General features: G+C 49.6%; 1 pseudogene; it reads left to right on the forward strand.

Moving 5' to 3' along the window:
* The window catches only part of LOC130128399 (RNA-binding motif, single-stranded-interacting protein 3-like), a 219,471-nt pseudogene that overhangs the window by 64,975 nt on the left and 129,496 nt on the right, over window positions 1-25,000 (forward strand).

Raw genomic sequence — 25,000 nt, forward strand, 5'->3', positions numbered from 1 at the left:
TGGCTCCTCCCAGCCCCAGCACCAACAGCTGCAGCCAGGGCGGGGCGGAGCAGCTGAGTAAAACCAACCTGTATATCCGAGGCCTGCCGCCCGGGACCACCGACCAGGACCTCAATCAAACTCTGCCAGCCGTGAGTACTGACAACCCATTCGCACCCCGTCACTTCTTTAATTTTTATTTTCTTTTTTAAAATTTTATTTTCCAGTTGCACTGCGGGATTTGTTAATCGCATGTGGGTGGGGCGGGGGTGGGTCAAGTGGCTCTAGAAGGGCGACGTTCAACCACTTGACTACCTAATAGCTCCGCATCTGCACCTAGCATGGAAATGCTCATTTAACACCTCTCTGGTGGCTGTCTGTAGAAGAAAAAAAATAAATAGCATGAATAAGATGATGTACTTCTCCTCAAGCCGTGTAACAGGATAGAAACTGTGACGGAAATGCACGCAGGGGTTGGTAGCTTGTAACACCGAGGCGTTTCAGGATGTGCCGCGTTCTCTGCTATGTGGCGTCACAGGCTCAGTGCTCAAGAAGCTCCGCCGGCGTCAATGTTCAACACAGAAGGGGCAAAGCATATAAGCAGTGGCGGATCTAGAGATTTTTTTCCTGGGGTGGCAAAGGGGTGGCAAGACTGTGTCCCAGAGGTGGCAGCTGCCACCCCTTTGCCACCCCGTAGACCCACACCTGTGAGGGGGAGGAGGATTCTAAATCGGCAACTTCTGTTTGAGATGAGTTGGTGCAGGTCTCATTGACCTTCACCATGCATGTACATAAAATATACTTTAAAAACATATTATCTGATTTATAAAGGGGGTGACAACAGGGGTGGCAAGACTGTGTCCCAGAGGTGGCAGCTGCCACCCTTGCCACCCCGTAGGTCAGCGCCTGCATATAAGATGAAGTCAGCGTCCCCCAAGGATGCAGAAAGTGACTTGGATGCCAGCAAGTAGGGATTTGACTAGCGTTGTCCTTTGGTGCAAGAACATGTTGCATGGAACAGTTGATTTAAAGGCTGGCAGCGCCGTCGCTGTGAGTTGGACTCGCTGCGTGCGGAGTCAACATGGCGTCAGCACATTTGCACAAGCGGTCCGGGGGATTTCCCCGCGTGGTTAAAAACGGCTTCAATGGTTGGCGCCCATGAAATCGTCAATACCGCCCCTAAAACTGACTCTCAGAGATGGGGAGCTTATTTGCCTGAGCAAATTTATTTTCGCTCATTAGCACGAATTGTTGAATTATTGCAAAATCTCTCTTTCCAGCGGCAGTTTGTCATGGGTCTGCTTTTCCTTCAGATGGCCTGCGGTGTGCCTTGTTCTGACTCCATAGACTTGCATTCACGATGCAGGCCTGGCTGCTCCCATGTGGGCTTCTTAAGATCAGGTGGTAACTTGAGACAGATCCGATTCTTGACGTGTTTTAAGTTTTGTGTCGAGGCGTGATCAGCTCATAGAAAAACGAGGTGAAGTATTTCCCCCTGGACAGAAACAAAGCAGAAATCTCACCCTCTGCTGTACAGTGGTTAGATGTTATTTGTTATGTACTCGGTGGTGCACACGCCATATTCTGTGCAGTTTTACTATCAGGGTGGCACGTGTAAGAGAAGCGATATAGACTCACATAAAGATGAAGAGAGGCCTCATGAATAAAAAACCATTAACTGTGTGTATGCTAAGGTTGTTGCAATATTAACACTTTAAACTGATCCAATACTAGAGCGCATGCTGATCTTTGATGATAGATAGATAGATGGATGGATGGATGGATGGATAGATAGATAGATAGATAGATAGATAGATAGATAGATAGATAGATAGATAGATAGATAGATAGATAGATAGATAGATAGATAGATTATATTGAACAATAAGTCTGTTTCTTTTCAGTGTAATTAAACAAAAGCTCTGTCTGATTGAAACTTGATTTGTGAAACAGCAAATTTATTTCTTGGATAAAATCTCTGCCTGTACACACGTTTGTGTTTCGGCGTGCATCGTAGGCTTTCAACTTTTAAGCCATTTTGACAAAGCAACTTGGCAGAATAGTGAGGCTGATGGCCCAGCCAGTCGACCCTCATGCTAGTCAGTACTTTGATTTTTTTAAAACAAACCAGTACATCTGGCCTCGTGCAACGAGGCCAATTTCTTCTATGGAGCACAACTGAAAATTGGGCTTTGAGGTAAATGCTTTGCAGAAAGTATGTGTAGCGTGCGCCCCGCATTCCCTGTTTGACAGCGGTTGTAGTGCATGCAATCTGACAACCCTAGTTTATACTATGTCTAAGGGCATGTTTGATGGGCCTTGCACAGGAACTCGTATTGTCGCTAATACGTCATTACAGTGTGCAGCCTGTCCAGTTTGTGATGCATTATGGCAGGTGAAAGCACCGCCATTCACTGTAACAGGGACAAAGTTACACACAAGGGACATAGACCCAGAAACACATGGGCATATATATATATATATATATATATATATATATATATATATATATATATATATACACACACATTTCTCTGTATGTATGTACACAGGACACTAAAGACACAAGTGTCATATATGTGTAGGACATTTTATTTCATAGACATATCAGGACAGGCAAGAATAATAAAAATGATAATGATAATAAAATATGCTTAAGTATAGCACTTAACATAATCTATGATCCCTGAGAGATTTTCATTCAAAGAAGAAACCCTTTTTTGCTTAGAGTGTACTCATGAACACAGTCGCACACAGTGGTGTAAATATAGGCAGTGCGGTTGCACTGGGGCCCATGTGGGAGGGGCCCAGGGTCCGTGGAGAGCATGGGCCCTGCAACAGTGTGTTGGGGCCCGGGGTCCATAGAGAGAGGGCCCGGGTCTGTAGAGAGCGCGGGCCCTAGAACAATGTATTGGGGCCCGGGGTCCGTAGAGAGAGGGCCCGGGTCTGTAGAGAGCGCGGGCCCTGCAACAATGTATTGGGGCCCGGGGTCCATAGGGAGCGCGGGCCCTAGAACAATGTGTTGGGGCCTGGGGTCCATAGAGAGAGGGCCCGGGTCTGTAGAGAGCGCGGGCCCTAGAACAATGTGTTGGGGCCCAGGGTCCATAGAGAGAGCAAGCCCTGCAACAGTGTGTTGGGGCCCGGGGTCCATAGAGAGCGCGGGCCCTAGAACAGTGTGTTGGGCGGAGGATTGGCCCTTGTGAGTGATTCAGATTGCCGCCTCAGAAATACAGCTGTGATCAAAGAAAAACTCAAATTAGAAAACTCTGCCATCTGTTATATATGCCCTCGAAAAGGCAAACCCATCTTAATCATCGTTTTTTAGAGTTTTTGTTTTTGGTAAAATATTCTCTCTATAACAAATTTATATGCTTATTCTACACAAACTATAAAGAAAACTGCAATTCAACGAATAATTTCTTGTTCTCTTTGGTATTTTCATCACATGCAGCTATGCAGTGATGATTGCTGGGTAATATGTATGTTGCTGCCCAGTGTCAAGCCTCTCTATTTGATCATGTTACGATACGATATCGGTGCAAAATCTTAACGTCAAGACTGACAAGCTGCGCACATCTGCAAGCCGAGCGAGCAGTCATGGATTTCAGACATAAAAGTAGCGGTAAGAAAAGACAGGAGAGAAAAGAACAGGAGGAGAAGGTAGCTCAGCTCCCTAAATTAGATTCCTTTGGCTTTTTTTATAAACAGTTACCAACATACTCACACACACACACACAGTCTGACTGGGGGTTAATTTTACCTCCGTCAATTATTGCATGATTAGTAAAGCAGCCTTGAACAATTCAATTCATTACTGTACTCGAAATACTGTACAAATGATTTGCACCACAACATGACACAACACGACACGACACGACACGACACGACATGACACGACACGTGTGCCACAGAGGATTTTGAGTTGCAGTAATGGCACATCAGTGTGTGTTTTAACCGTTACTTCTCTGAAAGTTTACATCACCAGCAACAACAATTTCTCCTGATATTTCAGTCCCAGAGATCTCGTTGACCTCTCTACTTCCCCAATACAATAGCCCAAGTAACCCATTTAAAAAGTCTTCCGCTTCTGGCGTGGGAAGATGGCGGCGCGAATTCTCATTTGCAGCGGCCTCACCCGGTACCGGTGTGGGAAGATGGCGGCGCGAACTTATGTTTGCGGCGGCTCACCCAGTACCGTCCATGCGGTGTCTTTGTCCACGACTACGTCTAAGTTTGTGTCTTGGTCTGATGGCTGGGAGAGCTGGCGCTGGATCGGCCGGAAGAGCCTGGTCTGCTGCGTCCTGTGGGCCCAGGGACCACGGCCCTGCCTGGAGCGGAGCCCAAAGAGGAAACACAAAGGGGGCGGTCTGACAGGGCGCGGAAGCAGGGCAGGCTAAGCTAACTGCCAGCCCATGCAGACCAGCGGTTCTGATAACACCGAGGGCGGTCTGGCGGCGGCCTCGCCTGGCGTTGACTGTGTTTTTGGTGTCGTTGTGTGGAGTGCGGGGAGGTGTGTCGAAGGTGTCTGACTGGGAGAGCTGACGTTGGATCGGCTGGGGGAGCCTGGTCTGCTACGTCCGGTGGGCCCAGGGACCACAGCCCTGCCTGGAGCTGTGCCTGAGGAGGAAACGCCAAGGGCGTTCTGACAGGACGCATGAGCGGGGCAGGCTAAGCTAACTGCTAGCCCATGTAGACCAGCAGTTTTGACAGTCATCCTGGCCTTCACTCTCTTGGACCGTGATTTTTTTTGTTCATTTTGGATATGTTGGGTCTATGTGTTCTTGTAGTTTTTGTAGTGTTTTTGTAGTTTGGATATACTATGTGTTCTTGTGGTTTGGATATGTGTTTTTGTCTTTGTGTTGCACTGCTGTGGGCTGGGGGAAATTATATTTCATTTTATTTCATGTGCACAGGTGCATGGAATGAAATGACAAATAAATGTTCCTGATTTGACTGTAAATATATATATATATATATATATATAATGTATATATGTGTGTGTGTGTGTGTGTGTGTGTGTCTAATGGTGTGTGTTTGTGCTTCATAACTCATAAGTAGTGTGGACTGGGGCCCGTCGTTTGTACCTTACGACATTGGTCGCACACACGTTTGTCCTTTGACCAGCAGAGGTTCTGCTGAGTGTTTCCCAACGTTACACACATTACACACCCATGCACTATATCCTGCACACCCTATAAAAGTGCTACCAACCGTGAGTGTATTTTAGAGACGGCACAAGAAAGTTCTCATAAAGCCCTGCCAACTGTTCCCGATGGACACACACACACACACACACACACACACACACACACACACACACACACACACACACACACACACACACACACACACACACACACACACACACATACACTCTCTCACTCACTCATGTGCACTTGCAGAACACACACAAACACACTCACTCGTGCACTTGCAGAACACACACATACACAAACACACTCATGTGCACTTGCAGAAGAGACAAACACATACGGGCGCGCATGCGTGCATTAAAACTCAGACACACACCTGCCTGCACACAGCTCAATAAGGCCTAATAAAACTTAGATTGGACCGCCTCCCTCAGGAATCACAGACCAAGACCTCATCAAGCTGTAACGCACAGACACACAGGAACACTCTCTCTCTCTCTCTCTCTCTCTCTCGCTCTCTCTGTCTCGCTCTCTCCCTCTCCCTCTCTCTGTCTCTCTCTCTTGCTCCCTCGCTCTCCCTCTCTCTGTCTCTCTCTCTTGCTCTCTCGCTCTCTCTCTCTCTTGCTCTCTTGCTCTCTCTGTCTCGCTCTCTCGCTCTCCCTCTCTCTGTCTCTCTCTCTCGCTCTCTCTGTCTCGCTCTCTCGCTCTCCCTCTCTCTGTCTCTCTCTCTCGCTCTCTCTGTCTCGCTCTCTCGCTCTCCCTCTCTCTGTCTCTCTCTCTCGCTCTCTCTGTCTCGCTCTCTCGCTCTCCCTCTCTCTGTCTCTCTCTCTTGCTCTCTCGCTCTCCCTCTCTCTGTCTCTCTCTCTTGCTCTCTCTCTCTTGCTCTCTCGCTCTCTCTCTCTCTCTCTCTCTCTCTCTCTCTCTCTCTCTCTCTCTCTCTCTCTCTCTCTCTCTCACACTCTCTCAGACACACACACACCCTTTTTCTGCTATTTCTTTTCTCTATCTTTGTCTTTGTGTTTCACTTACTCTGTCTCTCTCTCACACACACACACACACACACACACACACACACACACACACACACACACACACACACACACACACATACACCCAAACCCAAACGTGTGCAAGCATGCACAGGCAGACAGGCGGCTTTGTTCAGCTCCGTTAGGCCCTTTGGCTTCTTAGAATGGTGAGAAGGGGGTCAAGATCATTAGTGGAGACAAGGCCAGCAGATTGTGAAATACCAGTGATGAGCAAGTGTGTCCCGTTACATAACTTTCCCCTCCATAGTTCTAGAAATGTCTCGGTCAAAACGCTGCCAATTATCCAATGATCTTTTGGAGACGGGAACATGCTGTCCAGTGTGTTTGTTAATGCTGTCGGCAGCCATGTGATAAGTCAGACATTTCTCCTCGATGCCCACCCGTCACAATCCCGTCTGCCTCCGAGGCGGGCTGATACGCTGGGGCGGAGCGCTCAGCGGTTTGACACTGCGTATCTCCCGCACGGCGCTCAGATCCCCCTGCGTGAGGGACTCGGCACAGTTTCAATTTCATTTCCAGTTCTGTGTGATCTTGAACAGGCGATGCCAGGATATTGGGAAGGGCTAATAGTGGAGGGGGCTTATGTAAAAGAGCTCGGGAAGAGTGCATGTTTGTGGGATCAGATTTGCATTCCTGCAAATCATCATCCTCTTCTTCATCCTCTTCTTCTCCTTCTCCTTCGGTCTGTAGTTGCCAGTATCTACCTTGCTGTCCTCTGGTGGTTGTCCCATTGCTTTACTCTCTCTCTCTCTCTCTCTCTCTCTCTCTCTCTCTCTCTCTCTCTCTCTCTCTCTCTCTCTCTCTCTCTCTCTCTCTCTCTCGCTCTCTCTCCCTCTCTCTCTTTTGCTTGCTCTCTATCTCGCTCTCCCCCCCCTTTCTCTCTTTCTCACTCACTTGCCCCCCCCATCCATCCCTCTCTTCCGTATCGCCTGTCCAAGCACCCCCAAGGTTGCCCGAGGTCTGCTGCGCCAGTGAAAATCCAATGCCACTGAAACTTTAATTAGGCGGTCTGTGTTTCGGTGGCAGGCGGGCAGCAGCATTTTAAAAAAGGTCATGCGACCGTGTGGCAGCCCGGGTCCCCCTCCGGTGTTTTCCAGGCCTGGCGACGTCCAGCCCACCCATCCTGCCCCACCACGCCATGCCGTCCACCAGCCCGCGGCCCTTTCGATTCTCCCGGGGATATTCTGTGTGCAGCCCCGTACCCTCTCTAAATGAAGTGCCGTAGTTTTAGGAAAATGCAGACAAGGGACTCCCGGGGCCTTTTTTTTTTCTCCCTTAAATTCACATTAGCTGCCTAAGCAGTTTTTCCTCATCAGCCTCGTAGGTTTGTCTCATCTGATGAGCTTCTGTGCGTGCATGTTCACACACTCACACACACACACACACACACACACACACACACACACACACACACACACATAGCCCTCCCCTCACACAGACCCTTGTAAGCCCTGGTAACGATATGACGGGCTGATTGGGCCGGATTTGGCAGGGTCACGCGCATCGAAAAACTGCTCCCGCGGCCCCCGGCTCACCCGTATCTCAAAAGCAAACAAGCAGCCGCCAAACTGACGCATTCTTGAGAGCGAGCCATATCGTAGTTGCTGATTGGAGGCCATTGCACGCTGCATGAGAAATGTCAGGGAACGCCAAAAAATATACGCCTTGTACTGTGGTTTTAACCCCTCCCTTGTGAACTCTGCAGCTCTGTTTGCCAAGACCCCGCAACACTTTCGGCAACCTTCCGCAAAGGCCTCCCGATCCGTTTCCCCACATTCAGATATATGTGTGCTAATGTGTGTGTGTGTGTGTGTGTGTGTGTGTGTGTGTGTGCGCGCGCGCACACGCTAATGTGACACACAAAGAGTCAGAGATGGATGAACATGCAGTATCTAGAGTTACAGGGGCCGAGTACTGCTTTCTTTTGTGTCCAGTCAAGTTCTAACTTTGTGCGATCACGGAGGGTGAAAGTAAAGCGTGAACAACAACAAAGTTTTAACAGCCGTTGGAGTTGCACGCTGCGAGCTGTTGGGCCAGCAATTAGATGGGTTCAGAGGGTGCTTAATCTGTGTTTTATTCAGCTGGCTGGAGCTTGAGCTCTCTGCAGCCATCAGCCTGATATACGGCTGTGGAGGAGAGGCCAGTGAGGGAGCGGGGGGAGGGGGGGCAGTGTTGGCTGCACAACCAGATAGTGAGGGGCCTGCCCGCCTGCTCGCCTGGCTGGACGGGTGGGTAGACGGATAGAGAGATGTATAAAACAGCCTTTACCGTGAGAAAAAATGCCTTAGCCCAGCCAGCCAGCTTGAGACTTCGAGCCAACCCCAACCCCAAACCGACTCGGTCCAATCCAAAGATCTATGCAGGCAGCGTAATCCAGACCAGCCAGCGCAGCCAGCCCCAAAACACTCCCGGCAGACTTTATGATCCATTTCACTAGCCAGTGGCAGGGCAGCAACCAGTGCTTCTCTAGTTTGCAGTGCACCACCCAGGAGAGGGATCGGGAGCAGGTCTGATCCAGCCTGCAGGTTGTTGGAGGAAAGACAGAGAGGGTGAAAAAGAGGGCTTTCTAGTTTCTTTTTACGAGGGGGGTGACTCGAGGCCCACACCTGGAATAACAGCACCAAAGTAGCTCACGTTTTCGCTGCCAGCGGCCCGAATCCATAACTCAGAGTGCTGAGATGGAAAGGACCCCAGAGCTCCCACCAAGCCTCCAAACTCTCTCCCTCCTTCCCTTCCTTCCTCTTCTCTGGCCTCTCCAATCCCCCCCCCCTCTCTACTCTCATATTCCCCCTCCCTTCCCCTCATCTCCTCATGGTTCTCCGGTTCTCCTCACCTAATTTCAGCCGGGGACGGGTCACAGCTGTGCCCTCTGTCTCGCCGCCTCCCTCCCTCTGTGCCACAGCCTGATCAAACGGAGGACCAGAGCCAAATCAAGAGCTAATCACTGCCAATTGTCCAAATAACCTTTCCCATGTGTGTGTGTGTGTGTGTGTGTGTGTGTGTGTGTGTGTGAGTGTGTGTGTGTGTGTGTGTGTGTGTGTGTGTGTGTGTGTGTGTGTGAGTGGGGGGGGGGGGATTAATGGAGAGAGAGAGAGTGGAAAGGGGACCAGGCAGTGAGAGGCTAACATGGGTAAAGGAGCGAAAGGAGGGTGGAGTGGGGGGATGACCCTGGGACCACCTGCTCCTTGAAGCAAAGGGCCCAGTGCCACATTATTCCTAACTGCTCTCTGAGGCCCGGAGTTGATGCAAGCTGCCTGGCTATCAGAGCAGAGCCTGTCCCACGGGCTCTGTTTCAACAAACTGCCAGAGGGATGAAGTGTGAGCGAAGACACCCTCCTCCCCACCCCCCACTCCCCAGCCCCCCCCCCTCCCACCCCTGCAAAAACCTCAACCCCCAAACCCTCGTCACCATCAGCCACAGCTCCACAGCCGCCTCTGCCCTTCACAGTTTAGGCTTTGGATTCACCCTCCTCCTCCTCACCCCATCTCTCCCAACAGCTCATTTCTTACTTGCTTTTCTCTCCGACCGTCTCTCTCCGTCTGTCTCATTTCTCTCTTTTTCAGCCTGAACCTAATCCTTTGCTGGCCTGTCTCTCTCTCTCTCCTCTGTATCTCTGTGTCCTAACCAGCTGGGCCGAGCTGTGCGTCACTCAGGGCCTGCAGACAGATAGCGGTGCTTAACCTCTGTAAGACAGCGAGACAACCACAGGAATGCCCAAACTAAACTACTTCCACTGCCACAGCCCCACACTGACCAGAAGCATCTGCTATTCCTGGAACCAGAGCCATCCATACTCAACTTTATTCTGTCTCTCCGCCCGACTAGTGTGCTCCTCCTCCTCCTCCTCTGCCGCTCTTGTCTCCCTCACTTCTGTCAAACCCGACATCTCTTAGATGTCCCCTTTTCTCTCCGTATCTATCCCACCATCTCTTGCTCTGCCCGATAAGTGCTCCCCTTCTTGCTCATTTGACCTCTCACGTCCGTCATTTAAAACTTCCTCCCTCTCCTTTCCAGTACAAATAACGTCGTTTTTTTGGGCCGCCTCGTCGCATAGGCCCGGCCAAACGGACCCAAATGCAACGCCTTTTTCCTCCTCGTGCATCGATTTTGGAGCCGAGCTGAATAGTGAAGTTGATTTGGCCTAAGGCAGCGCGCTGAATTATTTATCCCCCTATTACTGTATACATGGCACACAGACAGCCTGCCTATTCGGAGGCGATCCATGTGTTTAGTGCTGCCGGGAAGAGACTCACTTCCTATTTTGTGTGCTCGAGGTCGGCTCGGCAGCAGTATGGAGACGCGTTTCAGACCAACTAGACTGGAAGCACAGCGGTCGCTCTTCGTTAATGAGCAAAAACTGTTTTTACGGCTTTTCGCTTATTGCTGTTTGAATGTACATTTAGATTAGCTATTACTTTAGTCATGTTTATTTATTTATTTGGACCCCCCCCCTTTTTTTTCTCCCCCAGCTGTACTTAGCCAATTACTCCACTCTTTCAAGTCATCCCGGTCGCTGCTCCACCCCCTCTGCCGATCCGGGGAGGGCTGCAGACTACCACATGCCTCCTCCGATACATGTGGAGTCGCCGGCTGCTTCTTTTCACCTGACAGTGAGGAGTTTCACCAGGGGGACGTAGCATGTGGGAGGAGCACACTATTCCCCCCCAGTCCCCCCTCCCCCCCGAGCAGGTGCCCCGACTGACCAGAGGAGGCACTGGTGCAGTGACCAGGACACATACCCACATCCGGCTTCCCACCCTCAGACACGGCCGATTGTGTCTGTAGGGATGCCCGACCAAGCCGGAGGCAACACGGGGATTCGAACCAGCGATCCCCATGTTGGTAGACTAATTTTACATAAAGCAAGTGCAACATTAAACGCAGAAATTGAAAATGCGAGTGTTGCACTTGTGTCTTTAAACTCCATTGATTGGATGAAAGTGCTAAGTGACCCACATTTCTCCAAATTCATGCCGGATGCGGTTGCAGTTTGTCAGGTGAGTGGCCGCTCCTCCATTCGGTGCATCTCGCCTCGGCTTGCCACGAGGAAATCCATAGCAACGGATCTAATCGTTGCTGAAGCCTGCCGGTCCGTGCTGCCTTACACCTCGGCTCCCCTACTGTTGTGTGTCCTGTTTGACTAGAGCCGTATGGCCACGCACGGTTTTCTAAGTCCCAGCATGAGAGGCCGGTGGAAGGAGAGCACCCCCCCGCCCCCGTGCATAAAGACTGACTGACGTGAGGACAGAAACCCAAGCCCTCAGGACTCGCCCTCGCAGCTGCTTTAAACACAGTCACTCTCCCGTTCCTCCCACCCCTTCACCGCTCTCTTTTTTCCCTCCATCTCCCTCTGTCGACTTCCCCTTTCATCTGAAGTAGTGTGCAGCATGCAGCCGGGGAGAGAGAAGATGTGTTCATTTGTGCGTGTCAGACGGCAATGCAAGGCATGTGGTCTTGACAGGTTGGACGCGGCAAAACAAACGGGGGCTATTCTAGAGGGCCGGGTCTGAAAGATGCTACTTTGGATGTACTGTAAGTGCATGTTTGCGCATGTGTGTGCGTGTGTGTGTGTGTGAGAGAGAGAGAGAGAGAGAGAGAGAGAGAGAGAGAGAGAGAGAGAGAGAGAGAGAGAGATACCAGCTAGCTACACAAAGAACTACTCCAGGCTAACATGTAGTGATGCTGCTTACACTGTAGATGCTCCCATCTCACAATGCACCACATGCACGCATACACACACACACACAGCAGCGCTGTTCTGTGGTTTCTATCAACCTGCCTCCATTAGTGTCAGTCTGCAGCTATCTCTGTGGTCTGCCCTGTGTGGGTGGCTAGATCTGTCGCCTCACTCTCTTCATCTTATGAACCTTCTTGCTCACACGTCCTGTCACAAATATATAATCCTGGTGGCAGAGGTGTTTATGAGGTGTGTTTGTGTTTATGTGTGTGCATCCTTGTGGTTCTTGGGCTTGTGTGGCTGTGTGCGTGGGTGTGTGGGAGTGTGTGTTTGTTCATACGTGTGAGCATGTGTGTGTTTATGTGCACTTTGTGCATGTGAGTGAGTGTATTTGTGTGGGCGTTTGTGTGTGTGTGGGTGTTTCATTTTGTGTTTATTTCGATGCCATGCACACATCCTGATTTGACAAGGACATCTCCAGTGCCCTGGTTTGCAGCCAGATGCAGTGGGGGGGCTGACAGGGTCAGGGGGAATGTGGCACACAGACTGTTTATCAAACTCTGATGGTGATGATGCTCCTCTTTAGTACATGTAGCCGACTCCCCGGAGGTGGCGACCACAGTTTGTTGTTGCTCAAAGACCGGTCATGGCCAAAGATGGGCAATTGGAGCATTAATGATGGCCTCCGTGTTTTTTTACAAGTGGGATCCTGCACAGCCAGGAATAGCGGATTAATTGCCACGACGCTGCCCATGTTGAAGATGTTAAATGTAAATGTTAAACTTGGTACGTCGTTGTAGCTGGAAGCTAATTTGCTAATTGCTAGCCAAAATAGTTTCAGGTTTTCTGAAACGGGACTAATATTTCAAGTCTTGAACGACATCGTATTTCCGTTCTAACTACTTGTGCTCTGTGTCACTAATGATTCAAGCCCAACCGTTCGCCAGATAACCGAAGACCTGCCAGTGAAAACACGGATGAGTCCCAGCATCTGAAATGATCATGATGACATGCCGCCAACAGTCGTATTTCGTCCACTAAGCCAAAAAAACAAAAAAACAAAATCTAATTTGTCAGGGGTATTTTATTTCTGTTACTACACCTTGCCAAGGCATTGTTTTGAAAAGTATAACACTGTGAGAGGTTGTTTTTCCTCTACTATATTATACTAACACACTATAAATATTAAATAAACCGAGCATGTAGTCCTTGTCATTTGGTTAACCAGGCCAGACAACCCACAGCCTCCATTACAGGATAATGGCTTTATTTTGACAACCTGGGTCTCACTTTCACAGTTTTATGCGTCGTGCACATCGGTTGTGGTGTCATTTTACTCACTGGCTTCCTATCTGAGATTATAAACACAGGGCCACCAGTGGTCACAGCTCTGCAATAGCATCTCAAAACTGACCATGAGCTAAGAACTTGTCCTTAAAAAAACTAGTACCTCGGGGTCCGCCGTGGTGTAGCGGTCTAAGCATCGACTTTGTGTCGATGCAGTTGCCCACTGGGGACCGGGGTTCGCGCCCCGGTCTCGTCAGATCCGACTATGGCCGGACGCGATGAAGCAGCAATCATTGGCAACACTGTCTTCGGGAGGGGGCGGAGTCGGCTTGTGTTCGTCACGTGAATACGTCTCTGTGTGTGTCGGAAAAAACAGTGATTCGGCCTGGAGTCGCCAGGTCACGAAAGTGGGGAGGCGGTCTCCTTCGAGACTGCCGGCCGGAGAGATGCAGTTGGCGAACGCATGCAGTACGAGGGTGGGTGTTTGAATTAAAATAGGGATCGATTGGCCACTAAATTGGGAGAAAAAAGGGAAAAATCAGAAATAAATTTAAAAAAAAACTAGTGCCTGAGTTAGACTGTGTGCAAGATTTCCCATTATATCTCTGACTTCGCCGGTGTGAGAGTGTGTAGTTGGTGCATGGTTACTCCAGCCTGCGGTCAGTATTGGCTGGTCATTCCTGCCATGTGAAGAAGGAAGTAGCTCAGCAGTGCTATCGACCACTGATAACGCTGGACATTTCGACTAATAACTTTATATATATATATATATATATATATATATATATATATATATATATATATATATATATATATATAAATTACCCCCCCACCACACACACTTTTATCCCCAATTGTACCCCGTCCAATTACCCCACTCTTCCGAGCCGTCCCAGTCGCTGCTCCACCCCCCTCTGCCGATCCGGGGAGGGCTGCAGACTACCACATGCCTCCTCTGATACATATGGAGTCACCAGCTGTTTCTTTTTTCCTAACAATGAAGAGTTTCGCCAGGGGGATGTAGCACGTGGGAGGATCACGCTATTCCCCCCAGTCCCCCCGCCCCCCCCCGAACATGCGTCCTAACTGACCAGAGGAGGTGCTATAGTGAAGCAACCAGGACACATACCCACATCCGGCTTCCCACCCCCAGACACAGCCAATTGTGTCTGTAGGGATGCCCGACCAAGCCGGAGGTAACACGGGGATTCAAACCGGCGATCCCTGTGTTGGAAGGCAGCGGAATAGACCACTATGCTACCTGGGCACGCCGCGGCTAGTAACCTTTAACTTACACTTTTGTTTTCACTTCCAAACACATGGTTTAAATAATTGGGTTTTATTGGAGTTTTTTTTTTAAACACGCCTGATGCTCATGCTCAGTTGCCATGAGAGGCGCCAGTGTAAAGCTGAATCCAACAGTGGTCCCACATCCGAAATCTCCAAAATGAAGCCAGCGAGTGAAGTTGTATCATAACCGATATGCACGGTGGCGTAAAAATATGCAAATAAGACCCGAGTTGTAAAAAGAAAAGTCATTATTAGCCTTTAAGGGCAAGAGATGTTGGACTTAAAGCTTGGATCCTTAGAGCGGAGGGGCATGGTAATGAGTCAGTGTACCAAAGAGGGCTTCAGAATCCTGTTGCATGCTGGGTAATGAGGGCCATCTTCAACCACGCTAATAGCTCAAAGGTCATGACAAGAAGTCAATGAAGTGACTCACTGCTGGTAGAGTTGCACGCCGAGCCCACACTGTGCTGTGTGTCCAGCACACTTCTTTCATTCTTCCCCTCGCTCTCTCTCTCTTTCTTTCCATCTGTTCTTACTCTCTTTATCTCTTTCACTTTCCCCTTTTCTCTATCAGTTCCTTTATTTGACGAGTACCATGTCTTTCTGTCCCGCTCAGCCGCTCATCTCCCTGCGGTGTCCTTCTTCTGCGGACAGTGAAAGGCGTTTTAACGCGTTTCAAGCTGAAGCAGGCAGTGCAGACTGAAAAGAGAGGCGGGCGGTGGACAAAAGGCCGGACCTCTTGTGTCTGGCACGCAGGCCCGAGAGCTGCAGGGCGGGTCAGCGGAGCCCTGGGGTCAAGTGAGACACTCTGCCCGGCGGCAGGGGGCCGGACGGCGCAGGGCAGCCGCCCCACCACCTCCTCACATATAGTGGGATGTCACTTCTCCGCGACGGATCATGAACGCATCCGTGCTCGCGGGCGTAGACTCGCACGCCGATAATGCACACGCAGCCACTTTATGCACATTTCCCGACTCGCTGTGCAGCGAGAGCACAACTTTACTCCTTTGTTTTGTTTTGGGGTTGCTTTTTTTACCGGCCAGCCCATGTTTTTTTGACAGCTTCTTATATCTCGGGCTCTCGTCTCGCTTTTTCATGCTTTGGATGTAAAGTATGACGAAGTCATACTTCTCTCTCTCTCTCTCTCTCTCTCTCTCTCTCTCTCTCTCTCTCTCTCTCTCTCTCTCTCTCTCTCTCTCTCTCTCTCTCTCTGTCTCCCTCTGTCTCTCCTCTGTGTGTCTGCAGCGGTGACATGTGTCTCCTGCGTTGGCATCAAAGGCCGAACACCATGAGGCGCGTTGCACGAAAAGCAAACCTCTGCTCAGCCAAGTGTTAACGGAGGAGGAGGAGGAGGAGGCAGGAGCTGATTTGTGCCTTAACGGTGCAGTTAGATGAAAGGTTCACAAGATATGGGAAATGGATGAAAAGGGGCGAACGCCATCTGAGAATTCACACATTTTGTTTGTTTGCTCACAGACATTCGGATAAGTTTTGTCAACTTGAGCACCCCCACTCCTCCCCAACCAGCCCCAGAAAACAAAAGAAAAACAATAACCCAGGTATTAACCCTGTTGTGTGGAATATAACTATCATAACTGAATACTTCAAAATTCTGTTGGGTGCCAATTTGATGTTTTTTTACTATATAATTCATTTTTTTGGAATTAATCCCCCTTTTTCTCCTCAATTGTACCCTGTCCAATTACCCCACTCTTCCGAGTCGTCCCGATCACTGCTCCACCCCCTCTGCCGATCCAGGGAGGGCTGCAGACTACCGCATGCCTTCTCCGATACATGTGGAGTCGCCAGCTGCTGCTTTTCACCTGACAGTGAGGAGTTTCACCAGGGGGACATAGCACGTGGGAGGATCATGCTATTCCCGCCAGTTCCCCCTCCCCCCTGAACACGCACCCCGACCGACCAGAGGAGGCGCTAATGCAGCGACCGGGACACATATCTGGCTTCCCACCCGCAGACACAGCCAATTGTGTCTGTAGGGACGCCCGACCAAGCCGAAGGTAACACGGGGATTCGAACCAGGATCCCCGTGTTGGTAGGCAATGGAATAGACCGCTACACTACCCGGACGCCCCTTTTACTATATAATATTGACACATGCAGTACATGTATGCTATAGCAATGCATTATTTTGCAGTATTAGAGTGAAAGTCATTTGTAATTCAGTAAATTTTCATGGCAAATCTTTACCTCACAGGATGGATAGTTGTAAATATCTGCTGTAATGCTGTTCTGTTGCCCCCCCCCCCCACAGGAGCACAAATACCCCCCCACACACACACACACACACTGCAGCCTTCAACAGTGAATATGTTGCACTAATTACTCCTTGTAATGAGCTACACAAAGCGATAAATTCAAGGCATTGTTCTGTGCAGAGGGCCTTTCAGCCCTCACCCCATCCGTCTGCACAGCACAGGTGCTTGGAAAGGTGCTGAACCAGCCTGTTTGAACTGCATGGAAGGAGACATCCAAGAGGGGCATTTGATTTTGCACGGCATATTATCGTGACTGAAATACACTCAAGAACCGGAAAAGCTCATTTCATATGTAGGCCTGTAATTTGGTTAAATTGTCTTGCTGCGCCATCAGATAACTTCAGTGTCTAATGTCTTCTTTCTATATTTAATTCCTTTTGGGTGTTTTTGTCTTGTTTTTGATCACAGAAAATCTTCTTGACGTTAATTGTGTAGATGTTGCCGAAATTAGTAAAACTATCTAGCAGTGCAGTGACATGATTTGGGTAAAATACGGTCACATTTTTAACACTGTTATGTTGTTTTTGATTATTGTCCTCGTCATGTTCTGAATTATAAATGATCCAAGATGTAATCTAAAACGTAGTCAGGATTCAGATTGCGTCTCGAATCAAAAAGTAAATTCCTTTGCCGAGCTTGTATTCTCTTGCAGTTTAAATAAATACCCCCCTCTTTTTTTCTTCTACCACCCTCTTTATGTCGCCGAGTGATAACAACATGGCGGTATTATGTGCTTTGAAAACCCACAACCCCCCCCACCTCCCCCCCACTTTAGAAATTTATCAATGGCCACGGGGCTTTTCTGCCTCCGAAGGGTGAGGGGATTCGGAGAAAGGGGCCGAGAGTGTCGGGTGGCAGGATCACTTTCAAAGCCTCACAGGCCGGGGACTGTCAGACACCCCATCAAACACCTCGAGGTGTTCGCTCCAACTGTGACAGGGGGAACCGAACACATATGCACCTATTTAGTCTCACACACACACACACACGCACACACGCACACACACACACACACACACACACACACACACACGTCTGTATGGAAGGTTCCCTGCACATGAGATCGAGATATTGTCTACTTTGGAGAACATTTACAACCTTGAATTCATCAAAAGTTAAACAAATAAAATACGAAAAAAATATATGTATATTATGTAAGAAAAGTTCTTGAAATGAGTCACAAACTTTAATAAAAGTTAGCTCATAACGTTCTGTGCTTGGAAACCAGAAATTGTTTTGAAAAGACAGAAGCCTTTTTTTTGTTGTTTGTTTTGTTTTGTTTTACTTCCTCTGGTGGTGAATGTTTCCTTTTTGGAGTCGAACCTTTCCTGCACAGATAACACATACACACACACACACACTTGCACACACACACATATAGTAATATCTGGGTGGTTGGTCAATGCTGTTTAATGCACCACTCTGCTTTATGTACCACACTGGGTTTCAGTCAGCTGTCTATCTGTCTGTCTGTCTGTTTGTCTCTTGCCGTCTTTCTGTCTGTCTATCACTGTCTGTCTCTGCCGCTCTCTCTCGTTCTCTCTCACATTCTCTTGCTCTCTCTCTCTCTCTCGTTCTCTCTCTCTCGTTCTCTCTCTCTTGTTCTCTCCCTCTCTTGTTCTCTCCCTCTCTTGTTCTCTCGCTCTCTCTTTCTTGTTCTCTCTGTCTCTTGTTCTCTCTGTTGTTCTCTCTCTCTGTACTCTCTCTCTCTCTCTCTTCTTCTGCCCACATACAGCAAAGAGCCACTTCACGTTCCCGGCTCTGATGCCGGAAACAGAATATGCCTGGATCATTTCATCCAGGGAAGAGGCAGAAAAGAAAGAAATGCCAGGCTCTGATGTCTCTCCTATTCCGTGCAGCTGCCCCCAAAGCAGAAGCGCTTTTGGGCTCCGTTTCCATTTTATCATGTGTCGGTGCCCGGACAGCTGTCAAACGAATGACGTGTTTTACAGTCAGTGCAATTTGTACATTTTCATCAGCCTAAAATAGCTCATAAAGCCTGCCTCTTTTACAGACGGTTTCATTTTTCTGGAGCCTTCACTCCTTATGGTTGATTGGATATGGCATCAAAATGATTGCCATGAGAGTCCCATTAGAGAGGAGGGAGAGAGGGAAGAAGAGAGAGAGAGAGAGAGAGAGAGAGAGAGAGAGAGAGAGAGAGAGAGAGAGAGAGAGAGAGAGAGAGAGAGAGAGAATACAGGGAGAGCGAGAGGCGAAGCGAGGAATAAACATACAGAAAATGTCCGAAGAGGAGGGGAAAACGAGAAGGGAAGGAAAGCAAAGAGAAGCACGAGAATGAAAGGCGGAGAGAGAGAGAGGGTGAGATTGGTGGCGAGAGGGAGCAGGAGGAACGGAGATGGGGGTGGGAGCAGATTCTTGAGGAGAGTGGGAGGGCCGGGGGCCGGTGGAGTCAGAGATAAGAGCCTTGCAAGAGTGATTGAAATAGGATTAGCGGAGACAGGCTCCACATCACGGCCGTGGCATCACAGTGTTAAACCTGGGCTTCACAGGGTTCGCCTCTGTTGCATCAAAGCCTCCGCAGGCCTGCCTGGCAGGGAGGCGAGGGAGTCGCCAGCAGGGTCCTCTGCAGCCCCCCCCCCCCCACACACACACACACACACCAGAGTAACATAACTGAGAACATACCTCGTTTTGGTTTCCAGTGTGCGTCCACCGGTGGCCAGACCTGGTCTATTTCATCTCGTTGCGGAATATTTGCGTTGGACGGCAAACGAGATGCATTAATGAACCATCTTTAACGTTTAATGAGGTGAGCGGTGATGAGCTGGCATCCGCCAAACTACTGTCTCGGTTTCCCCGGAGTCTAAACAAAGTTTTAATGAGAACCTTCCCTCAATTTGTGCCAAAAACCACTCGGCTCCTAAACTGCCTCCCGGACTCAAAACATACAACAAAAGTTCAGCCCAACGTCCAGGGCACACACTTGTGTAGTGATAAGCAGATATAACGCACAGGAGCAGACGGACGGCACACACACGCACATAGTACACACTACCTAACTAGTTTTGAATCCTCGGTGAGATTTTCAAGCTGGTGGTGTTTTTTTGTTTTTCTAAGTTTCACTCCGGTTTCTTGTCCAATCAGATGCGGTAATAACAGGGTTGCTGTCCCTGCTGTAATCAGAGGAGCCTTCCCTCCTCCACGTTAATCTTGACTACACCTGCTCCGCAGTGGATCCGTGTGAGCAGAAACTATGTGGCGTTCCCGCTTCTCTGCAGTAGATTATGGACCCCTATTGCTGAGATGGCCTGTTTATCGCCCGGGGGAGAGAATGTGTGCTGATTGGTGGCTGCTGGCGGTGCACGCACGTGTGTGCGGCCCGGCCTCGCTCACCCCGGTCTGCACCTGCAGCATGTCTGTATGTAGCTGGGTGTGTTTCTGGGCTGGGTGTTTGTTACGTCTTTCTGTTCACATTTTAGTGAGTGTCTTTGTGTGTGTGCGTATGTGTGTGTGTGTGTGGACAAGAGTGTGTGCATGCCGACGTCTGTCTGTGTGCATATTTTTATATGTTTTTGTTTCAATCCATCATCAGTGTGCTTTTTGGCTCTCTGTCTGTGTGAGTCTGCACATGTGTATGTCTTTTCCCATGCGTGTGTGTGTGTGTGTGAGTCAGCTGGTAGTTTTCCTCTTGGAGCTCATCAGTTCATATCCACCACCCACCCCACCGCAGCGTGCAGTAAATAGAGTCTCCGCCGCGCGTTGAGAAATGGCACAATTATCCCCTGCTGGTGAAATATGGGCCAGGATGCACCACTGCTCCTTCCCTGTGTGTGCGTGTGTGTGTGGGTGTGCGTGTGTGTGTATGAGTGGAGTGGAGCTCTCCTTCCCCTGTTCACTCATAGGGACACGTGCACTTAAACGCAGACCGGAGAGCACACACTCAGAATATGTACGCACACACAAACACACACATTGCGACGTGTATATATGCCCACGTAAACACGCTACCCAGCCGAGCGCCGGTTTACCGGCCCACATTTGCAGAGCAGCGCGGATGTGTGTGTGTGTGTGTGTGTGTGTATGCGAACGCTGCAGCACTTGCCCCTCACCTCCACCCCTGCCCCACCTCCACCCCTGCTCCAGCAGAGCACAGGGTGCAGCGTGGTACAGTCATTTCCATTCGCTGCAGTAGAGAGTGAAGTGGCGTGATTAATCGGGGTCCCGGGTGGAAAGCAGGCGTTCGTAGCGCGCTCACTTTCCCTCGGCTTGGTCTTAATTCTCAGAGGGCGTCGGGGTTACGCGAGATCTCCACATCGGCTCTGGACCCGTTGTTCATCGGATAATTAAAGCAACAGGGTAGAAGGTTGATGTTATTTTGCCGTCAATCTGACAAAGTGATGAGCTGTTAATTTTGGTCCCGTATGATTTGGGGAGCACGGCTGCGTCTTCTTAATTAAAGCGACCGCGGATTAATATAGGTAGCCGCACAAATACGGCGTAATACGTCGTCTTAAAAGAGTTTTCACTGCGCTTACAGGCCTTTGGACCTTCTTTTTTTAAAATGTGCAGTAACGTCCTCAAATGTCAGAGGACCCCCGCGTTCATTTGGAGTCGACCGTACACGTGACGTTATTAACCCCGAACCATTTCTCCCGACGGCTTCTGACATTTGTGCCACTTTGTAAATTGCTGCTTGCCACCGAAATGGAGTCCAGAGAGGGTGGAAAATAATTTCACCAGGGGCAATAGCAGTGTGCAGTAGCGAACTGCCCCACCAGCCAAGTGCTCTAAAATTAATTTTCACGAAATAAAAAAAAGAAGAAACACTAAAATGTCATTTTTGTCCCCCCCCCCCCCCCCCGTGTCTTTTACTTTGCAGGTATGGAAAAATAGTGTCAACCAAGGCCATCCTGGACAAGAACACCAACCAGTGCAAAGGTACGTCACCGTAGGCCTGTTTTTTGTATACAGTCTTTTTTTTTTAAGTGGGTTGACGGTCGCTACGGCGACTGTCTCTTGTCACAGGAAGTGCGAGCCAAGCCCTCGCACAAATTTAGACATCTGCCGAGGAAGTGTTGTGCTGTCACTTGGCGATTCTGCAAGTAGGCGGCTTAGCGCCGCAGGAAGGCCTGGAGTAAACAACCTGCTCCTGGTTGGTGCTGCCCTGCGTCAGAGGAGAAGCAGGCGGGCAGCTGCTGTCTCCGCCCCCGCCCCCCCGTCTCCTCTTCCACCCCCCCCCCCCCCGTCGTCCGAAGGAGAGTTTCTTTTTTTTTTGAAGGGGGAAAAAAAGACGAGGAAACAAAAAAAAGAGCGGACTGGGAATGCGTGTCTGTGAAGGGTCTGCACAGTAAACAGTGCAGCAAGCGGCGATGACGTTGGCGGCTCATTTTCCGGTTGTTTGTCGAGCACGCACACACACACACACACGCCACATGCATGCTCAAGCGGCGCACCAATTAGCTGGCTAACAATATAGTTGAAATCTGACAAACATTAATTACTAGTATTGTCGCTCTGGGCTCCTCGGGGCCCGGGCCCTTTCTCGAGAAGCCCTCTCTTCCTTCAGCCGCCAGCCCGGCCGTAAATACGTTTCACAAGCTGCCCTTTTCTTGTGGCAGTCAGCTGCTAGGGGCCGAGACCACCTCGAGTTGGAGTGTGGAGAGAGAGAGAGAGAGAGAGAGAGAGAGAGAGAGAGAGAGAGAGAGGACGAGAAAGAAAAAAACATATAAAAAAGATTAGTCTGCTACTTGCCCCAAGGTGTCTGGCAGTGCTGTTTAAGAGCTATTGAAGTTCCATCAATACTTTTAATTGCTTTTTGTGGCTTCGCGGGCTCTGAAGTGTGGCCTTTCAAGGTGAAGCTGCCTTTTTAACCCCTCCTCACATCTGGGTTGATCCTGCCAGGTGGGCTCTGGGTCAGATGTTGGGGGGGGGGCAACTTCCCCTTTTTTTTAATTAATTAATTTATTTTATATACAAGCCCCTGATTGGCTTGACCGGCCCTCTGTTTGGGAGTCTGGGAGGGCTGTCGCGGACAAGTCTGGGGTGCATGTTCGGAGGAAAAATGGACCCAAGGGTCAGCCAACGGAGCAGAGGGTGGATTACTGTAGAGGAAAGACGGCGCCGACCGAGGTGAGGAAGGAGGATTGAGAGGGGGAATCGAGGGAGAAAGGACAAATAGAGAGATCAGGTCACTGGAGATGGAGATAATGATAGACAGACGAGCAGACAGACAGGTGGGTGTAGCGCTCAGCGCCTGCAGTGGATGGATGAAATGCAGTGGATGAGATGGCTCGGAGCTGGATCAGCGCTTATCCCTCTCTGTGTCCAGCTGCTTGCCTGGTCTGAGTTATGCTCCTAAGGGCTCAAAGCACAGCACGGCTCAGCCTGTCGTTTGTGTGGGAGACCGTGTTTCCCATACCTCACTCTCCTGGAATGCACCGCCACCAGGAATGCCAAGAGCCGAGCACAGGCGGCCATATGCTGCAAGTGGAAAGGAGGGTCCGGCCCTGTACCCTGTGAGGGAGAGACAGAAGGAAGGGGAGAAGGGCGGGTGGCGAGATGGGGGAGGTGTGCACGGAGAAGGGGGGAGAGAGAAGGAGGGGAAGGGGTTAGTAACCTGTTAAGTGTGGAAACGTCAATGAGGCGTCCATATTTACCAGAGAAGAGCGAGTTGGGTGCCGGTTTTGGTTCAACTCATGAGGCCGAGGCTGATGTGTGTGTGCGTGTGTGTGTGTGTGTGTGTGTGACTGCCATCAAATTCTGTTCGTTTGTGTTTTTGTGTACAAGCGTGCATACATATGTTATATGTGCGTTTATGTGTGCAGTCAATCTTGCTAACAGCGTGTCATAGACGTTGCTGTGTGTCAGTCTGTGGTGTTTGGTCCCGTTTTCCTCTATTTTTTTTTATTCCCTCCGGTTTTATTTTTATGTTTTTCCTCACTGAATTTATTTTGCCGTGGAGAATTCCCACAAGAGCACTGTGGCAGCCTGGAACATTCCTACCATGACATCCATATGCTGGTGTATGCCGAAAACGGCTTCTGCTTGTTTAGATGATGCTCTTTTTGGTTGGGATCGTACCTCCGACCGGCGTCTCGTCCCATTCCGGAACCCCATCACAGGCGAGCGAGCGGTCAGCTTCCCCAAGCACCCACGGGGCAAGCGGGATGTAGTTGAAGCCTTAGGGGGATGCTTTAGGGTGGGTGGGGGGGGGGGGTCCGTTGTGCGTTTTCCTTCTGGGTGGCAAAGCGAAAAACAGTGCATCGTCCTGATGTAACTGTGCATTGTTCCCGGGCGTTCGACCCCCTGACCCCGCCGCTGATTTAAATGCCAGAGCGGTGGCTTATCAACGCAGTGCTACCATCAGACAGGGAACGTCCCTCTCTTCCGACCCAGCCACTGCCACACACACACACCCACACACACACTCACGCGCGCACACACATGCACACACACACACATCTGTGGCTCAGCCAGCATGCCACGAAAACAGCGTCAGTAAAATCTGAGAGCGAGGAGGTCAGAAACAGCCAGGGTGAGATAGTAAAATTAGACAACCAGCTGGGCTGGCGGGAAAAAGGGCAACAAATTCATCATCTGCTACTCACTTGCTAACTGCTCCTTTGTGCTGTGTGTGTGTGTGTGTGTGTGTCCCCTCCAACTATTTGAATAATACAGTTGATTTCTTTGTTTAATTGAAATCGTTATTATTATTATTATTAATTATTACTATTATTATCATCATTATTATTATTATTATTATCATTATTATTATTAGGGCGGCACGGTGGTACAGTGGTTAGCGCAGTCGCCTCACAGCAAAAAGGTCCTGGGTTCGAGCCCCGGGGTTGTCCAACCTTGGGGGTCGTCCTCTGTGTGTAGTTTGCATGTTCTCCCCGTGTCTGTGTGGGTTTCCTCCAGGTGCTCCAGTTTCCTCCCACAGTCCAAAGACATGTAGGTCAGGTGAATTGGCTGTACTAAATTGTCCCTTGGAATGAGTGTGTGTGTATGTGTGTGTCAGCCCTGTGATGGCCTGGCGGCCTGTGCAGGATGTCTCCCCACCTGCCGCCCAATGACTGCTGGGATAGGCTCCAGCATCCCTGCGAGCAGGATAAGTGGTTAAGACAATGGATGGATGGATGGATGGATTATTATTATTGATTATTATTATTATTATTACAAATTAGCTGCACTGTGGTGTGTTATGCATCCCCTTGTGTCTGCCTTGGCACTGTGAAAAAAAGTCTTATCTGGACAGTAAATAAATAAAATAAAGCATTTTAAATCTCAGTCAAATAGAGTTTGTGTTCCGTGAGTGATGGAGCGAG

Source organism: Lampris incognitus, chromosome 18 (genome assembly GCF_029633865.1).
Source record: "Lampris incognitus isolate fLamInc1 chromosome 18, fLamInc1.hap2, whole genome shotgun sequence".
Lineage (NCBI taxonomy): Eukaryota > Metazoa > Chordata > Actinopteri > Lampriformes > Lampridae > Lampris > Lampris incognitus.